At 46.8% G+C, this 20,663-nt stretch overlaps 1 pseudogene; it reads right to left on the reverse strand.

The window, feature by feature from the left end:
• Positions 1 to 224: 224 nt before the first annotated feature.
• Positions 225 to 816, reverse strand: LOC127685127 (40S ribosomal protein S18-like; annotated as a pseudogene).
• Positions 817 to 20,663: the final 19,847 nt, after the last annotated feature.

A 20,663-nucleotide genomic window follows, 5' to 3' on the forward strand; every position in this document is an offset into this window, starting at 1 on the left:
GAGCCTTGGCATTAGGACACCCATCTCAGAGCTGGCAGAGCGGTGGAGGCTACTGCACAGGTCTTCAAGAAGCATTTTGGACACGGGTTCTGGAAGGCAGGTCCCCAGGAGGTAAAGCGGGACACCACACCATCCAAGGGAGGCATCCAGCTTGCTTGGATCTATTTTAACATTCTTTTTTTTTTCATAGGTATATGACCTATTAACAGCAAAGGCGCAGAGACTCATTTCTTCTTAGATATACCCAAGTACCGGCTGGTGGTCTTGGTGTGCTAACCCGGAACACAAAGGCCCCAAAAGTGGCACAGCCAGCTACGGACTCAGACGCTCCAGGTCCTCACATAGCTTGTTGTCTAGATTGTTGGCTGTCCTTCCCTCCTTCACGTCCTTCTGTCTGTTCAAGAACCAGTCTGGGGTCTTGTGCTGTCGTGGGTTCTGCATAGTGGTGGTCAAACGCTCCACCTCACCCTCCGTGAGTTCTCCAGCCCTCTTGGTGAGGTCAGTGTCTGTCTTCCTCAATACCACAAGAGCATATCTCCTCCCCACACCCTTAAGGGCTATTCTCCGCCCCCTGTCGATGTTGGTGTTGAGTACTCGCAAAATGTGCTGGAACTTCTCAGGGATCACTAGAGACTATTTTAACATTCTTAAAACTCAGACTACATGAGGAAGCCTCAGTCCGTTCTCAGAAAGCCCTCACACTAGAACCTCCCATGGTGTCTCCCTGGTGAATGAAAGCCAAGCTTCAGGCGAGCAGGTTCAGAGTCCCCAGCTCCACTCCCTGCGCTCTTCACTCTCAACTCTCACCAGCTTCATGCTGGGCCTAGCTAACTCTCTTGGGTGGAACCCTGGATTTCCAAATCATCCCTCAGCATTAGCTCCACCCAAAAATCTTGAAGTATCTGTGTTCTTCTATCGGATGCAGATCCCTTGGTTAAAAAATGCAAAAGCAACTTCATGTAGTGTGAGGAGTTGAAAACCAACATGGTGGCTGTCCAGGAGTTGGAGAGGAAGAGAGAGCAGGAAAGGATGGGGAGGGGGGGAATACCCGTTGCGACAGCTAGCTCTCTCCAATTACCACTGGGCTTTTCCTAGACTGGACGGCCTGGCCCACTGGAACCAGGCCATAGCTTCTGGGTGGAGAGGAGAGGGCCTTGTCCCTCCAAAACTCTATTTCCTCCAAGAATGGAGAGTTTACCAAATGCGTGGAGTTTCAGTTGCAGGCTCTCCAGAAGGGGGGCATGCCTTCTTCCCTCAGTTTTCCCAGAAAGCTGAGAAACAATCCCAGCCCAGCACCACACGGGGGGGGGGGGCATGGGGGCGGGTGGGTAGGGGGGCTACATCCTCCCAGCTTCCCAGGTGCTAGAAATGAGGTAATTTACCCCAAGTTCCTACCCGTTCCCACAGCGTACCTACCCGGCTCCTCAACTCAACAGACAAGCCTCAGAGCGGAGACAATCACACTGGAAATCATCCAGCAAATGGAACGTCCCATGGTGTCCATGACCCTCAGCTGGGACGGGAAGATTGGATATGGGAGTGTTTGATGAGGTTAGCCCATTTCCAGTCCTTTATCCCAGCGTTATAAAGCCATTATCTGTTTTAAGTTATCTGTTTTAAGAAGTGAAGTCCTTTAATGTGCTGGGCATACAGAAGGAGCTGAGCTCCCATTCCGTACAGAGCGCCAGGAGGCAGGAGCCACGGAACCTGCTGGAACCTTTATTTTCCTTCAGCCCCATAAGAAGCCCTTACCTACTGAGCACTGATATGATCATTGATGATCCACGACTGGGAAGAAATAGGGATCTGTGTTAATTAGAAGTCAGGGTGGGAGATGTTTAGAAGGGATACATCACCTTGGAGACCCTAAGCCTAAATAGTCCTGCTTTTCAGAACAGCTCCGAAAGGAAACAGACGTGTGTCCTCCCTTCGTTGGAGCCCTGACTGTTGACTGGAGCCTTGCTGAGCTCCTGTTTCCTCCATGAAGAGCCCACTGATGAGGGATTCCCTGCTTCTAATACCCAGAGCACACATCTTCCACACTACTACTGTGTGGTCCTTAGATAACACCATTCACCCATCTGCCTTCTCATCTGTTGAAACCCTCAGAGGACAATCTGAGGATATTTCAATAGACAAGACAACTGAGACATGTGTGGTCATGACAACTGTCTTAGTAGGGCCTGTGAGTAATTTAATATACTCTACCCAGGCTTTTATGTGTAGAGAGAGTCTGTGTGTAAGCATGGGTGTCCCGTGGTGCCTGTGGTGTGTATGTACATGCACATGTGTGGAGAACAGAGGTTAGCCTTAGGTGTTCTCCTTCAAAAGCATTGGTTTTTTGAGACAAGTCTCTTACTAAAATCTGATGTTGGGCTGGCTGGCCAGCAAGGCCTTGCTCTCTGCCTATCTGAGCCTCCTGGCACTAGAATTACAAGTTTCTAGCATTCCCATTTTGTATTCTGAGTGTTGCACTTGGGTCCCCACGATTGTGGGACAAGCACTTACTGACTGAGCCATTTCCCCAACTCTTGAACTCTGTTTATTTTAGAACCGATATTTACTGCTCATTATGAGATACTGACAAATCTCCCCACGTCATCAGAGTATGGGCTTGTAGAGAAAGGTTCTTCAACCCCAGCTCCCATTTGGAATCATCTGAGAGATTGTAAACATGTCTCTGTCCAGGGTCTTTCCCAGGGGTTCTGATTCATTGCTATGGGGTAAAGCCTGGGCACTGTCCAGCCTGGGCACTGTATTTCCTGAGCATTGTATTCCCTGAGCACTGTCTATCCTGGGTGCTGTATTTTTATTGTAAGTCCTACTCCTAACGGTCCTTCAAGATTGAAAAGTCTATTCTAGAAGCCTGCTTCCCTGACTTGAATGTGCCTTCACATCCAGAATGAGCTGATAAAAACCAGATTCTGTTGTAGCAGGCGTAGGCAAGAGGCAGGATTTCACAACTCTGCCGATGATCCCCCAGGTGATGTTGAGGCAGCTGGTCTGAAGACCACCTTTTGAGCAGAAAGGCTTTAAACTGGGTTTCCCAACCTCAAGATTATTGACATATTGAACCAAAGGGTTCTTTATCCTGCGGAGAGAGGAGGCTATCCTGGGTGTTGTAAGATATTTAGAATTGTGACAACCAAAATGTCTCTAGGCATTACAAAATGCCATTGGTGGAAGGCAATCACCCCTGCCCCACCCACCCGCCCCACCCCCACACTGAGAACCATGGCAACGGAAAACCAGTGTTGAGTCCAGCATCCTAAAGTGTTCTACCTTCCAGCCCAAAGCTCTGCAGACTCCCCTGTTAAATATCCCTCCCACACTTATTTACTGACTTTTAAGTGACTTAAAAGATCTTATCCCATTCCTTCACAAGTGATCCCACCCAAGCTTCCCTCCAAGAGATGCCTAAACTCAGATAGGAGAAGGAAATCAGCCATAACTGTAGGCCTGGTCTCTCTTATGTTTTCAATCCTCGGTATACCCCTTTCTGGTAGGTCACACCCTGTACAACATGTGAGAATAGAGAAATGAAGTCACTTAGCCCAGATCACACAACTGGTAAACAACAGAAACAGATGTAAACGTTAATACCATTCCTCTTCAGTTTGTTTCCTACTGAAGCGCGGGAGCCGGAGGAGAGCCATGCTCCTACCGCTCCCGCCAGTCTGATGAGCACTAGCATCCGGGAAGAAGGACCACACAGAGAGAGTGGTCGGTTCTGCGGGACCAGAGGGAGGAGAAGAGAGGCCTCCTGAAGGAGGTGACAAGTGGCCCGAGTGACAGGAGGAATTTCTAATGATCAATTTGCTTGTAGGTTCTCACCCTCACTGAACCGTGAGCTTCTTAGGGGGAAAGTCTGCTGTTCGTGTTTCCCTCCTTCGTTCCTGGCATGGTGCTGGGTACGCAGCAGGTGTTCAGTAAATATTTGGTGAATAGATGAGCAAGCCAAGCAGAGAACAGCACGGGTAAGCACACAGAGGCCTGTGGGCTTGCTGCGTGCCGGAGGAGGGCAGATAGACATGGCATGGAAGGGGGCAGTGGGCAGGCAGGTCTCTTCCATTTCGCCCCCTGCACAGAGCCCTTGCATCAGCTCCTACTGTGCTCTGGGGTAAGGAATAGGGTTTCAGAAGCTGCAGGGCAGGGTCTCTAAGACCTGTGCTCATCTGTCCAACTCAAGACCGTTTCAAGGTAGTACAAGTTTCTAATGGGTTCAGAAAAGCGAGGAGGAAAAGCTTAGCTCTGATTCGTATGTGGGGAAGGAACCATGGGCATTGTTTTTGCTTTTTAAATACTCCACTATCCTAAGGCATGGAAGGGTTCAGGTCCTGAAGGCTACAAGCAGCTAACACCACAGAGAGAAAGCTGGGAGCTTTCGCCTCCTGATGGAAGGATGGATCAGGCACAGACTCCAAAAGGAGCTATCAACGGACTGGAGACACTGGGGACAGCGACACATTAAACCACACCATTGGCATGCTGTCGGTGAAATCCTGACTGTGGGACACTGTCTGAGACAAAGGGCTTGTCTTCGTAAACACTTTAGATGGGTTTCGAAGAAGAGAGGGTAGGATATCTGGAGGTGAAAAGACACAGTAAGAACTGTTCAACCTTTTCAATATGTTCACTGGGGTGGTTAGCCTTGTAATGGGATGTGGAACCTCAGGGAGATGGGCCTCTGGGCTTGCCTAGAGGGGATCATCTTGAGTACATTAGCTGATGTGGGAAGATCCCCTGTAACTGTGGACGGGACCCCTCCCTGGGCAAGAAATCCTGGTCTGTGAAATGGAGAAAACAGAGAAGCATGGATCTCTGTCTGGTGTCACTGTCTCTGACCACAGACACAGTGACAGGCTGCTCTGAGCTCCAGCTTCTATGACTTCCCTCGCCATGTACCTCAAACTGTAAGCCGGAAAAACACCTTCTCCCTTAAAGGCTTCTGTCCGAGTATTTACCATGGCAACAGGAAAAGAAGTTAAGACATCTACCTAATTTGAATTTGAACTCAAACACTCAAACAACTACACACACACACATACACACACACACACACACACAAGGCAGGTGGCAATATGAACAAGATATACTGAATGCCATTGATAAATTATTGTTAATTGTTTAGGGTGTGAATGATTATAGGAACTCATGCTGCAGTTCAGACAGGGTGGTGCTGACTGGACGGACGAGGGACGCTCTGCTCTGGTGCAAGACTGGCTGGAGGCCGTGAGCTTGAACCCCTGACATTCTGCCTCTTATTCGTCACTAACAGCCGTTTTGAGGTATGACTTGGCAATCACGCAGCCTGCCTGCTTGAAGCTGCCATCCTTCCTCACAGCCAAGTTTTGATTAACCCTTCCTAAGACCCCATGCCCCTTAGCCATAACGTCCCATTGTACACTGCTCCCTTCTGTAGCCCTAAAACTACTAGTGCATATTCTACCTCTGTGGATCTGTTTATCCTGGGCATTTCACCTCAATGAAATTACATGATGTGTCTGGTGCCTTTCACTTAGTAGTGCTCTTTCAAGATTCAGCCTCGTGGCTGCCTATGTCAATAGGTGGGTATATTATGGCTAAATATTCTCTTTTATGGCGATTTATTCATTGGCTGTGGGTTGTTTCTACTTTGGGGCATTTTAAGTGGCGCCATTATGAACAATAGTGCAAGCTTTTGTGTGAGAATGTCGTCATTTCTCTTGCCCGTATGCCTAGGAGTGCAGTTGTTAAATCACAGGGTGACTCTGTGTTTACCCATTTGAGAAACCAACAGTCTGTTTTTCCGAAGGAGCTGTACACCATTTCACATCCCCACCAGCAACATCCTGTCTATTTTCAGACGATCGAGATGTTCTGCAATGAATTTTTTAAAAAAAGAAAACAAACGCAAAAACCTGCCTGCATAGGCTAAAAACCACCCATGCACGATTGCAACGTTGGCAGAACTGTGATTTGTTTTCTGTGTCTCGTCTGCTGACATGGGCATCCCGAGATAAGATCACAGCACTTTGTCATTTGCTGTCCCTTCCCGTGATCTCAGATTTTTTTGGTACATATCTTCTCCATTTCTTTTGGGAGGGCAAAAACCCTTGAGGAAAACCCAAATGAGTCAGGCCAGTAAAGGATCCACATAGATCCGCATTGGTTCCCAGGGAAGAAGGAATGGGAGCCTCATTCTGCCCTCTGCTCGCAAAATGCCTGCACAATGACTGTCCACCGTAATTACATAAAATGAAAGCCACAAAGGAAATAATTGCCAGGGGAAGGAGGAGAAAGGAGAGAGTCTTCCGAGCCCAAGGTTAAATGCCGGGCGTAAAGAGATGTAAACAAGTGCATTCTTTCAGCGGGACAATTTGGGAAGTAATGGCACACAGAGCCACAGTCTGCAGGGGACAGCGGGCACTTGGCTGCATTATTCCGTCCTAGGTCCCCATTTTCTCCTGTCAAGAGGCTTTGACTGAAGTCACAATTGTCTTCCAGTGAAAGGCTGAAATGCCATGTGGATGACTTGAGTGATGGGCCCTAACATCTTGGCTGCTCAAGAAAAAGCCATGCTAATGGATTTATGCACTGAGTAAGATAAAAGGCGGAAGGAGGAGGAGGCCCCACCCAGTCACTGGAGCGGCAGCACTGATGCCTTTTGGGATATTACTAGAGAACCAAGCCTCTGTCAAAAACAAATTAATAAATATCCACCCTGCTCCCCTGTGTACCTGGTAAGAGAAACCTAGGCTCCTGGCCTTCACAAATAGCCTAGGCTGAGCTCTGGATCTCAATTTCTCTAATTTCCTAAGCCTGAGCAGATATTTCCCCCACAGATTTCAAGATAAATGAGGTCCCTAAGAGCCTCTACCCAACTACATCTCTCACCTGACTCTCCTCCCAGCAGCCCGACTCTCAGACAGGCAAAGCATCCCAGGGAGATCTCCAAGCCTGTCAGATAAAGTAGTCTGTAGTGATGGATATTTACTGGGTTGGTAGGACGCTCACCTGGGCCCTGTCATGGAATGGCCGGGCAGAAGAACCGTCATGTGGTGAGGGTAGGGACAACCCAAGGACCTTCCTGACCTATGACAGGCCTGACTCAGGTAGCAGTGAAGACCATGCGGGCTGAAGGTGGTAAGTCTCCTAGAGCTCATGAGCTCAGCTGCGAAGGACAGCAAGACCTGAGAGTTTATATCTTAGTGTTTTAGGGATCATGACTTAGAAATTGCATCTTAGGAGTTTCTTTGGAAGGTAATGAGAGTCTACACTGTGGCTTAAATTTTTATTGTCTGTGGCTATCATCAATGGGGGGATAGGAAGGTGGCTCCTGGGGATAACATAGCCCATTCCCCTTTATACAACTGAGGAAAGTGAAGGCCAGAAAGTGGATGGGACCTCTTACAGTTAAGAGAGCTAATCTTGCTACAGTGCCTCAGCCTAGGAAAAGCCCCACTCAGACTAGCTAAAGGGACTGGAACTGGAAGCCTTCCCTTGCTTTAGAATCACCAGCCTTCACTGGCCCCGCCCAGCTCCTCTCTACTCCATCCCTTCCCCCTCCCAACCTTGGCCACCTCCTAGAGCAGGCTGCCATCCTCAGCTCAAACTCTGAACTGTATTGCAAGATCTCCCATTGTCTCTGCCTTGATCATTTCAGAACTGCAGCTACAATGATGGTTAGCTTCCCGTGTAGAACCCACCAGTGACCCTCGACCCGTAAATCTCGACATTTACCCATCCCTGCCTAGCCCCTCTGTGCAGCTACCACGCCATCTCGGACTGCCCCACGTCCTCACTGCACTGTCCCGGGCACTCTGACTTTCTCTTGTCTATTACTCCAGGGACTCCCCCTTTGGAAAGGTTCTAGTCACCTCCTCACTTGTTTCACTTGCTGGCACTGGCTGCTACGCCTCCTCGGGGAAGCTGACTGTGACCTGGCACTGAGCGAAGTCCCTCTATTTTATGCTCTCACAACCAAGTTTCTTTCCTTGTGAACATCCATCTTGGTTTATAATCATATGCTCATTAGTGGGATGAAGCGAAGACAGTCTACGTCCCTAGACAATAAGACAAGTCTGTTCTGCCTCACTGTTATGTCTCTGCACCTAGCAAGGTGCCAGACACCAGCCAGCTTATGCGAAGTCATTATGCACCTGTGTGACGGGACAGTTGTTAAAATATTGAAATGATTCTGCATCCCTGGCGATTAACTCCTGCTGCAAACCTCCCAAGAATCCCAGGCTGCCCCAGCCAACGTGTCCCCTCCCCTACCTTTCAGACCACTCTTAAACCCATTAATTTCAGTAGTGCTTCTACACCATGGGTAACAGTAGGCACTTAACAATCGTAAGAAATAGTAATAGAGCTATGCATTCAAACTAGGTCTTGTAACTTCCTTTCGGCTTTGTGCTTCCTGACTCTCAGCAAGTTCCAGAGGTGACATGGGCCAGGTCATTCCTGAGTCCTCAAGAGCATCCGAACTCTACATTAAAACCTACAGGAGCGCCACTGTGCCCCATACCTGCTCGCCTGAGCTCTAAATCCACATGGTACAGCCGGCCCTCACACCAGGCACATGTGAGTTGTCTCATCATCAGCCAAACTCTCTAGGGACGCTTACTTGAGTTGAAGTCCCTTTGCTCTTTAAAGGGATGAGACAATCTGTCACCTCCCCCTACCAGGCCATCTCTCCTAAGAGAAGCAAAGTGACAGACAGAAACATTTCTTCTGGGGGAGAGGATGCTCAGGGCCAGGAGATGGCCCCATGGGAAGAGGTGCTTACCCCCAAGCATGGCTTCAGCTGCTGGAGTTGGATGCTTGGACCCTCATGGCGGCAGGAGAGGACTCATCTCTGCAAGTTATGCTCTGGTACCTGCACAAGCACAGTCCATGGGCATGTGCATATACAGACACAAAATTTCAAAAAAAAATATTTGCCCTGTAAGCCGGCTTTCATTCTTATTCATCACGGTCTCAGGGGATTTCCTAACCTCTGGGCATTGAGGTGATGTCTTTGTGAGGCTGGATTTTCCCAAAAGTGGAACCTAAGGAGAAAGCAGAGGTATAAGCAATTGACTGAATGCCTAGGAAACGCAATCCGAGTGCCGTTGGGGGGATGCCTGTGACCAGGCTGGCCATGGTGAGTGTGGCTTGGTCTCACGACAAGTTCTAGACTATGTGAGCTTGATCCAGTTGTCTGGTGTGAAGAATTTCCTTTACTCTTTGATTCCAGGTCCTTCTGTGAGCACCCGTTCTTACACGTCTACTCTGTTTTGTGATCTGGCCAGGCAGTCGGGATTGTCAATTTGTGATATCATGAAGATCAAGAGTTATATCCAGGGTACCAAATAGCATCTGTGACAGCACCCAAACGCCTTCCAGGGAGATAGGTATAAAGGCATGCAGGAAGTTTCACCTGAGGCAGCATGGAGCCAGGCAATAGCTTGGGCTTTGAAACTGAAGCCTTGAACGTGGATGACCAGGGCGAGACTTGAGGTATAGAAAAAGGTCTGTCATAGTGCTGGGTACAATATCGATCACAACCAACAGATTAAGAATTACTCCCTGGAATAGATCTGATATTCTTGGCTTTTTCCTGACCTAGAAGGCTGAAGAAATTGCCTCCAAGCATGGTTAGTCTTCATTACCAGAATGAAGGTGAGGAGGGCATGTGCCTGCTCCTTGTAAAGGTGGACTCCACAGATTTGAACCTTGGCCCTCCGGCATTCACCTCAGTCAGCAAGTGTGTTCTGAGACAGCCTCTACGTTATCTGGGCAGCTGAGGAGGTTTGAAGGAAAACGGCTCCCATAGACTCGTATGTTTGAGTGCTTGGTTCCCAGTTGGTAGAACTGTTTAGGAAGGACTGAGAGAAGGCACTTGTTGGAGGAAGTGTGTCATTAGGCAGGCTTGGAGGTTTCAGAAGCCCGTCACCATCCCTAGTTAGTCTTTCTCTGCCTGGTGCTTGAACCAAGATGTGAGCTCTCAGCTACTGCTGTAGAACCATGCCTACCTGCCTACTGTCATGCCCCCTGCTGTGCTGGCCAGGGACTCTAGAACTCTGGAACTGCAAACCCCAAATAAAATGCTTTTGCTTATACGTTGCTTTGGTCATGGTATCTTCACAAGTAATATACGAGCAAAGCAGTGGTATATTAAAATTATTGGCTGTCATCTAGCTTTGACCTTCTTTAACTTAGCTGTTCTCTGAATGAGGATGACTTACTATAATGAGAAATTGCATTATTATGGTATAATAATGCCTAAATACTGACACCCACTAGCTATATAACTTTGCATATATTTCTTAGACTTTCCATATTTCCTCATCTATAGGATGGGCAAACTAACGCCCTCCTGATAGGGCTGCTACAAATTAACACCCGCCTGATAGGACTGCTACAAAATGACTCTCTTACAGTATGAGGAGGGTGATTGGGATTCAACAGTGTTAGTTCCCTCCACCATCTCTAGGGCCATGGGTATTAAGAAGGCAGATGTTTCCAGTCTGTTCAAGAATCATATTACAGGCTATCACTGAAGCTAAGTTTATCAGTAGCACATGACCTGCTAGTTTAGACACCCAAGATGGAGCCTAATTTAGTTGCTTATTCTGTGTTCACAACACAAAAGCTGCACATAGTTAGGGAATTTCTCGGTGTTCTGGCTAAACACCCTGATCAATATCAACCTAGGAAAGACTTATTGGCTCACAGATGACATGGCGCATGTGGAGAGAAGCTAAGGCAAAGGCTAAAGGAAGGAACTGAGGCGGAGAGCATGGAGGGATGCTGTTCGCTGGCTCACTCCTCTTGGCTTTCTCAGCTAGTTTCTTCTAAAGGCCAGGCCTGCCAGCCTAGGAGAAGGTACTGGGTGCTGGGCCCTCCCACAGCAACTAGAAATTAAGAAAAATGACACACACACACCCCCGCCACACACACATGTTCACAGACCAATCCAATGGAGGCATTTAAGTGAGGTTCCTGTTTCCCAGGTGTGTCAAGTTGATGACTAACGCTAACTATAACAGTCAATATGTAATAAATAAATGAACAAGTTCAGCCTCCTTTTTGATCAAAATAACAGTACAACAGAAACATACTTCAAAAAAGACAACATGGAGCTGACTGAGATCTTAGAGGATAAGTCTGGTGGCGTCTCTTTGTATCCAATGACAAGCAAGCTGAGTAGGTCTTGTTTCTACAGTGTTCTAGCTAAAAAGAATAAAATGTCTCCTAAGACCCAGATCAGCCTGCTCTATGACAAATACAAATCATCAGGCTAAGAGCCTCTACTCCAGGAGAAGAGATCCACTCAAGTTCTTGTTCATTTAATAAGGACAATCAGCCCGTGCTCTCTGTGGGTTCTTACTCTTCATGTTTTGTGACCTTGGATTCACTCAAACAAGGGATTGGAAATATTTGGGAGGAAAAATGATCACTGCAGAACATGTGCGGGCTTTCTTGTCCTGCCATTCCCCTTGAGCAATGAAGTCTGACAAATTTTAGCAGTGTATTCAATATTATAAGTAATTTAGCAGTTACTTATAATATATAGAAAGGCATGCATAGATTGAATGCAAAGGTTTTTATATAAGAGACTTGAACAATTGCAGATTTGAGGGTCCTAAATTGGCGTCTTTCTGTTTGCCTTTTTGTCCCTGTCTCTCTGGTCTCTCTGTCTCCCCCCCCTCCCTCCCTCCCTCCCCCCTCCCTCCTTCCCTCCCTCCCTCCCTCTCAGTGGATACCAAAGGTTTAGAATCAGAAATGCAAGAAAGCGCATGCATTCATTTGTTCAGTCCACAAATACTTACAAAGGCAACATCTCCATTACCTGTGCTGCTTTGAATGAAAATGACCCCTGTAAGTTTGTAGGTTTGAAAACTTGGTCTGTAGTGGGTGGAACTGCTTGAGAAGGATTAGAGGGTGTGGCCTTATTGGAGGAGACATTACAAGGGCTGTTCATGCTCTGAACAATCACTTTCTTACCGTTGAAGCGTCACCTTCCATGAAATTCTAGCAGTTTATTCAGAAAGGCAGCATCTCAGGTTGGGTTTGGATTAGGCAGGCTGGAACCTGTGTTTTGTTCTTGTTTTTGGTTTTTTTTGTTGTTGTTGTTGTTTTGGGGGGTTGTTTTTTGTTTTGTTTTGTTTTTCAAAACAGGGTTTCTCTGTGTAGCCCTGGCTGTCCTAGAACTCACTCTGTAGACCAGGCTGACCTTGAATTCAGAGAGCTGCCTGCCTCTGTCTCCCAAGTTCTGGGATTACAGGCGTGTGCCACCACTGCCCCACATTGGAACCTCTGTTTTACAAGACCTCATGCATTTGTCACATGTGAGCCATGCAGATATTGGGTTTCTTCTACCTTTAGGGTAAACCACCTGGGGTGTTTATACTTTTTTGGTTGTTTTTTAATTAATATCTGAGGTCTAACTTTGAGATACTAAGACACTTATTGTAGAATGCTGTTTGGGTAAAGTGATTAGAAGAACATGGGGGGAAGAAGAAGAGAGTGAGGAAGGGGACATGAGGAGAGGAAGGAGAGGATAGGTAGGAGAGGGAAGAGACGAGCGAGCTGATTTCTAGGGGAGGATTGACTGGAAGCCTAGGTAGAGACCCCTGCCCAGACCATCATCCCAAAGACCATTTTCTCCTGGAGAACCACTACCCTGAATTCTTCACAGTATCTCATATCTGGGCCCTGTTATTGCCACCTGAGGGCCAGTCTTCATGAGGCTGGGCCTCTCTATACCGAGGGAGGAGAGGCGGAATCTCAGACCCGGCCTGCTCTCTTCCCCCTCCCATCTTCCATCTGCCTGCCTGCAGCTCGTACAGCTGGTTCCGTTCCTTGGAAATGTCTTTCCTCCTCACTGCTTCCATTCCCTAGGGGAACACTTTCCTGATTCCTGCCCAGAAATATGACCTGGGGCCAGCAGGACCTAGCTCAGAATGTCCCCACAGCCTCCTCCTGAGCCCAGACTTCCAGGTGGGCCTTTTGAAGAGATTACATCAGCCTGTTCATCAGAATCATTCTAGCCCTCCCAGGAATCTCTCTGGGACAAGCACAAGGTTCTGGCTAATTTTAAATGTAATTAAAAGATTTTTCTTCCTCCTTTTCTTGCAAAGCATGCTCCATTTCCACGGCTCCCCTCCTTGGAACACATTTTCTCCGAGACCTTCTTTTCTTAAAAAGAAAAAATTCCAGGCCCCACCCCCTAATCAGAACACTTACAAAAGAGGTAAACCCTTTGCTTATTGAGAGTAGTTTATCAGAAGATAGCATTTTTATAATGCAGAAAGATTTTTAATAGGATGTGGAAAATGTCTTTGTCCCCACAACACTAATAACAACGAAAAAAAAGAATTAAAATATTTTTTTCCTCTAAATTGCTTTCTGTAACCCGTTCAGCATTTTCAGGGACATAATTAAAACATCAAACAGCTTTCCTGCTGGCTATGCAAAAATGGGAAGACTTAAGCAGCCACTATTATTAGATATTAAAATGGACTTGAGTATTTATTTAAAAGATCCACTTAAGAAGCCATTCACTTGGGTTTGCTCTGCTTAATATAAAGACCCCGTAATGTGAAAATACCTGTTTCTAATAAAGGCTGTAATTGGTAGCAGGAGGATTTTTTTAAAATATATAAAATATGTATTTTGTTCACTATTTTTCTAGCTTAATGTGACTAATTTTACCCTTCAACTTTATCCCTAAGGAAAAATCTAGAAAGGAAGTCCATTACCAATACATGAAGCTCGGTAGTTCGCTTCCGTTGGATGTAATTGCCGTGAAGGAGGCCTAGGAGTCGGGCAATTTTGGTTTAACTGAGTACATGGCCTGAAAAGGATAAATTAACCTTTGAAGGGCTGAAATTAGATCCCAATAACTGACTGTCCTTGCTGAAGGCACACAGAGTCCAGGGCAGGAGGGAACCGCCCAACAGGGAGAAACGGAGGCCATTCGGGAAGAAGGATAGGGCAGAAAGGGTGGAACCAGGCCTGGGGCTTTTGATTTTCTAGTGGTTTATAAATGCCATCTCAGGAAGGGGCTGCTTGCTTGCTTGCTTTTCCTTCCTTTTTTATAAAGTCTCTGCCAGCTTCTCAGCTGTTGATGAAACAGAACCAGGTCAGCCTGCTGGGCACGGTTCTTGCCGGCACCCGACACAAAAACACCATAGAATCTTGAAGGACACTGGGTGGGAATCGGCCCTGTCTTTTGGGAACTTCTGAGGAAAAGAGACTTGTGAGCAGGATTGCATGATGGTGTGGGCCAACTGTCCTCTGAATAGCAAAAAATAAAAAATAAAAAAAAAAAACCAAAAATTGAAAGAAAAAATTCTTTTTAGCTTAGGGCATAACAGAAATCTTCTCATGGAGACAAATAGTGTGTCGAGTTTTCAGGTACAGAACTGCATCAGCCACAGAAAGCCCGGCCCACATAGTCTCCAGGAATTCCTGCAACAAAGAGCAGGTCGCGATTTGTGAATGAATTCATTTATATCTTCAAGTTGCACCCTAAAAACACTAGCCAGGTGTCCACTCCCTGCCTGGTACTGGGGGTGAAGTGGGCTCAAGAGGAGGAAGAGGTTATAGTGACACTAACACCCGTGCCTAGTTGTCAAACACCAGCAGGTAAATCCCTCTACCACAGTCCTGCCCGCTGAGCCTAATGACTCTAAGATGAATACAGTTGGTGCCAACTAAATGCTGAAGTTATATGAAAGGAAAATATCAGAATCCACCAGCTGGAAAGACCAGCTTGAGAGTTTGAAACTTGATCTTGAAGGTGGTAGATCTGTTGAAGAGCTTGCTGTGGGTGGAGAATGCTCACGGAGCTCTGCCAGGGGAGGCAGTGCGAGAAGGAGGCAGCATTCCTTGGCAGAGACACCGCTGGTGCCTTCAAACAGAGAAGAGAGTTCCAAGACGGGGTGAGAAGCTCCCTGAGGGAGTGGCTCTCTCTGCTTTCCCTTGTTCTTGTGTCCTTTCACAGAATGCCCCGGTCCCCGGCTATCACTGGGTGATGCCCCGGTCCCCGGCTATCACTGGGTGATGCCCCGGTCCCCGGCTATCACTGGGTGATGCCCCGGTCCCCGGCTATCACTGGGTGATGCCCCGGTCCCCGGCTATCACTGGGTGATGCCCCGGTCCCCGGCTATCACTGGGTGATGCCCCGGTCCCCGGCTATCACTGGGTGACACTGGTCAGTGTCATTGTGGAAGGAACCAGGGCTAGGAAAGGTTCTGCTGCTATCCACATTCCTGATGGAAGCCTTCTCCTCTCTGAGTTCTGTGACATTCCCAGTGTGGGTAGGGCTAGCCCACACCTCTAGACTCAAAGTCAAAGCCTGTGCATGCCACAGGCGCGTGACATACCTGGGCATGCTACGGCTTCCCAACCGGAGCCTGGATAGATGGTAAACATGGAAAGGGGAGAGCTTTGAGGAGCTGGCGGCAGACATCTATCCAAAGCTGGAGAATTTTGTTTCATTGCCCTCTGCTGAAGTCAAAACAGCTCCCAGAGTATCCCCCGAGAACTAGATGCTCTCTCATCATTCGAGGTTCAAAGACACCGGGAGGCGGATGGCACAGCTCAAAGTGTCTGTATGTAATGACGCCTTCGCAGTGCTGCTTTGTTTCTGGCTTGCCTTTACCTAAATTATCTGAAGACATTGTTTGAGGCTGTGAAAAAGTATGAATAATATTAGGCCTTGACATCAAAAATCATTCTTTAAAAAACATCTCTGTAGTTGTTAGCTGCCAGTATCCCATGTGCAATTCTCAATTTCCAAAGCAACAGTGAAGTGCTGCAGAGACCAGTTGAGAGCTATTTTTTTCTTTTCTTATTTTTATTTTCCTTGTTATATTTGGGTCTTGATTTTTGAAATTGGCGAGAAGTGATTGATGTTACACAAGCCACACAGGCCTGGAAGACACCAATTAAATGTCAAATAAGAAGGAACTCTGTGCAGGTGTGTAGCCATATGGCCACCCAACAGAACGAGTGACCTGCTGCCTTGCGGGCTGTCCGTGTATACTCTGGTGGACTTCGGGTCCTGGACAGGGAGTGCTGCCGAGGACCTGGGACCAACTGTGCCAAGAGAGCCAAAGAACATTCAGAGAGAGAGAGAGAGACAGAGACACAGACAGACAGACAGACAGACAGAGACAGAGATGTAGAGAGACAGAGAGAGACAGAGAGACAGAGAGACAGAGACAGAAAGAACGTTGCCCTGTCCTTTGAAACATCAAAAAAGATGAGGGTTGCCTCTTTATATCCAATCTGGCCTAATAAGAACCAAGTTGGAGTGTCTAAATAAGAAATCTGACTTTTTTTGTTTTGCTGCTTTAAGCCAATCCATGAACAATGCCAAACCTCCTTGTGTATCAAAGGCGGGAGCTTGCCTCAGGATGAGCCCTCCCTTTCAGACAAGGATTCTGGGACATGCTGTTTCTAACTCTAAGGAATCTGTTATGTTAGTGGTTTCCTGACCAGAGACAGAACATCTCTCAGGCTTCTGAGCTGACTATCTCCAGCCAGATCACAGGCTCACGCAAGTGGACCCCCTGCTTCCCCTGCATCTTCCTGCTTCCCCCATTTCCTCGGTCACCTTTGATCACTCGCTAGCTGTGCTCCCTTGTAGCTTCTGAGGTAGCACCAGCATCCTCTCCCTTCCATCCCAACTGCCTACACTTACTGAGGGAGCTCAATGGTCGTGCACACCTCACCTTATCAGGAGTCGTGCTACCAAAGGCTCCTAAACCCTCCCCTAGAACCTTGTTTCTTTTCCATCCTGCTACCACTTTACCCACAGCTAAGACACCTCACAGAAAACATGTCTCTAGCTTGTCTGTATCATGTTCAAACTACACCAGTGGTTCCCATTATCTCCTGATTCTATGTTTGCCTCTCGGGTGGTGGGCATCCTCTGCAGCCTGTCTCCATTCACCTCTTCATCCTCATCAGTCTCTGAATGCAGCCTTTGTCCTGCCAGCCAGTGTCCCTGGTCTTCAAGCACTACTGTGCTTTCTTTCCCCCAACACACTTGCTCACACTAGCAGCTCCTCCTGGAATACCCGCTGCCACTCAGGTCTCAAATGTCATGCAGAGCAAAAGCCTTTCAATTTCACAGATGCATAGTAACAGTAAACAATCATTACTCTTACTAAGGAGAGAACAGAAACAAATAGAAACAAATAGTATGTAACAAATAGTTACATACATTGCTGGGCGTGCACACAATAGGCTAGAATGAAATTGTGAACCAGAACAAAAGAAAGACCTGATATTGCCTCATCAGACCATGTTTGGTAGGTCCATGTCGTGACATCTAATACGATAACAATACAGTAACAATCAACACTGATATGAGAGGGCCAGTTCAAATGGGTTTGGGGAGTTTCATCCTCAAGTTTCATTCATCATTTCTGAAATCATGGGTCTTGAGTGATGCTTGAAGTTGTATTCTGGCTAATCACATGTCAATTTTTTTTAAACTGAGAAATGCTTGGGAGATAAAGGTAAAGCATTCTGGGTGTGTCTGTGAGGGCCCCTCCAGGATCAGCACGGATCAATAGGGCTAGGGTCTAATGAATGGACACATCCACTCTTAACTAATCTGTCAGCATCATTGGGAGATGGTAGAGACTTACAGAGATGGAGCCTAGGGGAGAAGCTACGTTGTTGGTTTCTTCTTGGCTGCATCTTGAGTCCCCTCTGCTTCCTGGCCATCATCAGATGAGCAGCATCTACTACTGGCTCCCAATGTCTTGGATACTCAGGCTCACATAAGGTTCAAAACAATGGACCAAGCCATCTCTGAAACTGTGAGTTAAGAGAAATCTCACCTTCAGAGTATCTGTGTGAGCTGTTTGTCAAGTGCTGAAGAGCTGTCATGCACACGATGACTTTGTAAGTCACAGCTTTTCATAAATCACTATTTAATCATTTGTGAAAACTGCTTATGAGGTGAGCGACCCTCAAAACTAGTCACTAAGTATAAGCCTCCTATGAAAACCACATGTGAATAGACAGGCATATTATTACAGACAAAGGGCTAGGAAGACATAGATACAAAATGCTACTTGTATATTGTTTCTGGGCACCCCTTTAATTTTCTACTTTGTACATTATAATATTTTCCACAGAGAAGGTATGTTGGTTTTCTAATCTTTATAACTTATAAATAATTTATATGTAAAACACTGGACAGAAGAAACCTGGTCATTGTTCAAAGGTCTTTCCTTAAAGCCTTTCTTGATGGTGTGCCTTAGGACACCCCTTTCTCTTTGCGGAGCCTGTCATGGTGCATGGCTAATACTTCTCCCAACACTCTTGGCCCTGGGTATTGGGCCCAAGGCCTCGTACTTGGAATTCTAACACCGGTCTGTATCCCAGCCTCTTTATTTGGAGAGAAGGGCTCCCAGGTGGTCTTGGACTCATCCTGTAGTGCAGGCAGGACCTGAAGTTGCTTGCAATCCTCCTGCCTCACTTCTTGAGTAGCTGGAATTCCAGGTTTGCATCACCAGGATGCTTCAGCTCTCTCTTTGTACTGATGTCTATATCTCCTGCCCAACCCAATGACTGTCCGTCACTCAGCAGAAGGACACAGCTGATACTCCGTGGTCATTTTTCTTTGGGTGAGTTTTCAGCTAAAGGGACAAGTTTGCAGACACTGTAAAGCATGACCTTTCAATCCTTTTTCATTTGCAAATGCTTTTGGTATGAGAAAATTTTGCGTGACCCTGGGTATATATAATAGCTATGCAAAGCAAACATCTGTGATTAAAACCCATGAAGAAATGTTAGGGTGATTCTTTGGTATACATGTAGTCTTATCATTTATTAAAAATGAATGCTAATTTGCATACTAATTAGATGGGTAGTCTTGCTTATTTTTATATGAAGAATTCAATCCTCACTGAATATTTAATACTGCATGCAGGACTTAAAACATATTCAACACTTGTCACAGTTGAAGGATATTTTCATTTTATACTTCTCCATGCTGTGAAGAAAACAGCAGAAGAACGTTTAGGGTCGTCATTTCAGAAATTGTTGGGAATTCTGTCCTAATCCGAAACCAAGATACACTGAATTTTTTAAAACAAAAACGTAGCTCACAAATTCAAGCAGCAATTTTTAAAATTAAACGTTCAACTACAACACAAGACACAGATGTACTCACTCGCTACACACCGAGAAATGGCAGTAAGACAGTCACTCAGTTCTTACGGTTCTGTATGGCCAGAAGCAGTGTCACTCACAGCGTGCATCGCTCTCACAGCTGAGCTGAGGTGTTTCAGGCACACTGGCTGGCATACGTGGAGTGGGGGTGCCAAGTGAGGGTGCTGTACGGTCTAAACTGGGATGGCAGTTTGCAGCCCAGGTGAGGCCTGCCAGGGCACCTTGGATTCATTATATATTTGGGTTGGAATTGATTTTTAGTTCTTGCCCACTTAGAAACCTTTTACCATTGCTAAATTTTTCAGAACCACTCCTTCCCCCCATGAAGCTTTGCAACCTCACAATGATGTCATGACACACTTTAGGAAACCATGGTCTTAGTGCTGGAGAATCGGCTCAGTGGTTAAGACCTCCTAGTTGTCCCCTAGAGACCCCGAGTCCCTGTCTTCCATCACTGTAGCTCCAGCTTACGCATCTTCTGGACTCACAAGGCACTACGCTCATGTGATCATATCCTCCTCCACACCCCCGCATATACTAAAATAAGAGCTAAGAAGACGAGCTAAGGTCTAAACATCTGTGTCAGCTACTCTGGGCGTCTTGGAGTTTGTATATTTATTTATCTTTTTTGACAACTCCACAGGAAAGGGTACCTCAAGCAACTTTTACTTTTCGTTCTTAATACCCAATGAAGGATGCAAGTCTGACTTTCCTCTAGCTCCCCTTGTTTAAGAAACACTTGGCAGTATGGACCTGAAGCTACAAAGACTAGAGAAAGGGTATCCCCAGTCTTCAAAACCCAGGTAATAGGTAAAAAGCCATTATACAATCCCTCCTCCATAAGGACCTGGCTTAGATAGTATAGGTGCTGCCTATATTGAGAGCAACATGGTGAGAGACCCACCACTGACCTCCGCTCTCTCCTGACAGTTGTCTTAACCTGGAGCACAGGCACAAGCTCAGATTCCAACATACCAGGGCTTTCCCTCCCCTTGGCTTCCTGAAGCCTTGCCAGTAGGAATAGACAGCAGCCAGCTTTCATTATTTCTCTGTCAGAGAAACGCAACTGTCCCAGGTCTGGAGGAGGAACTGACAGGAGCCACCCAGGCATGCAATAGCTCAAACGAATTGGGGAGGAGAATGTACTCCCTACTCCTCTGAAGAAGCTACACACAGGAGGAAGAGTGGAAAAAGAGTTCCGATGAGTCAGCCTCTGTGTGTCCCCACCTCCAACAGTTGGCACTGGTTGTCAACTTGAGAGGCTCTAGCACCAACTGGGAGACAAGCCTGTAGGCATATCTGTGAGGGAGTCTCCAGCTTGAGTTAACTAAAGTGGGAAGACTCACCCTAAAACACGGGTGATATCATTTCAGGAGTAGGGTCTGAGATGATATAAACAAGGCTAAGGGACCTGAGCACCAGGCATGAGATCTCCCAGCTTCCTCACTGAGGCTGCAGTGAGACCAGCTACCTCAGGGCCCTGCTGCCGAGGC

The sequence above is a fragment of the Apodemus sylvaticus genome, chromosome 1 (genome assembly GCF_947179515.1).
Source record: "Apodemus sylvaticus chromosome 1, mApoSyl1.1, whole genome shotgun sequence".
Lineage (NCBI taxonomy): Eukaryota > Metazoa > Chordata > Mammalia > Rodentia > Muridae > Apodemus > Apodemus sylvaticus.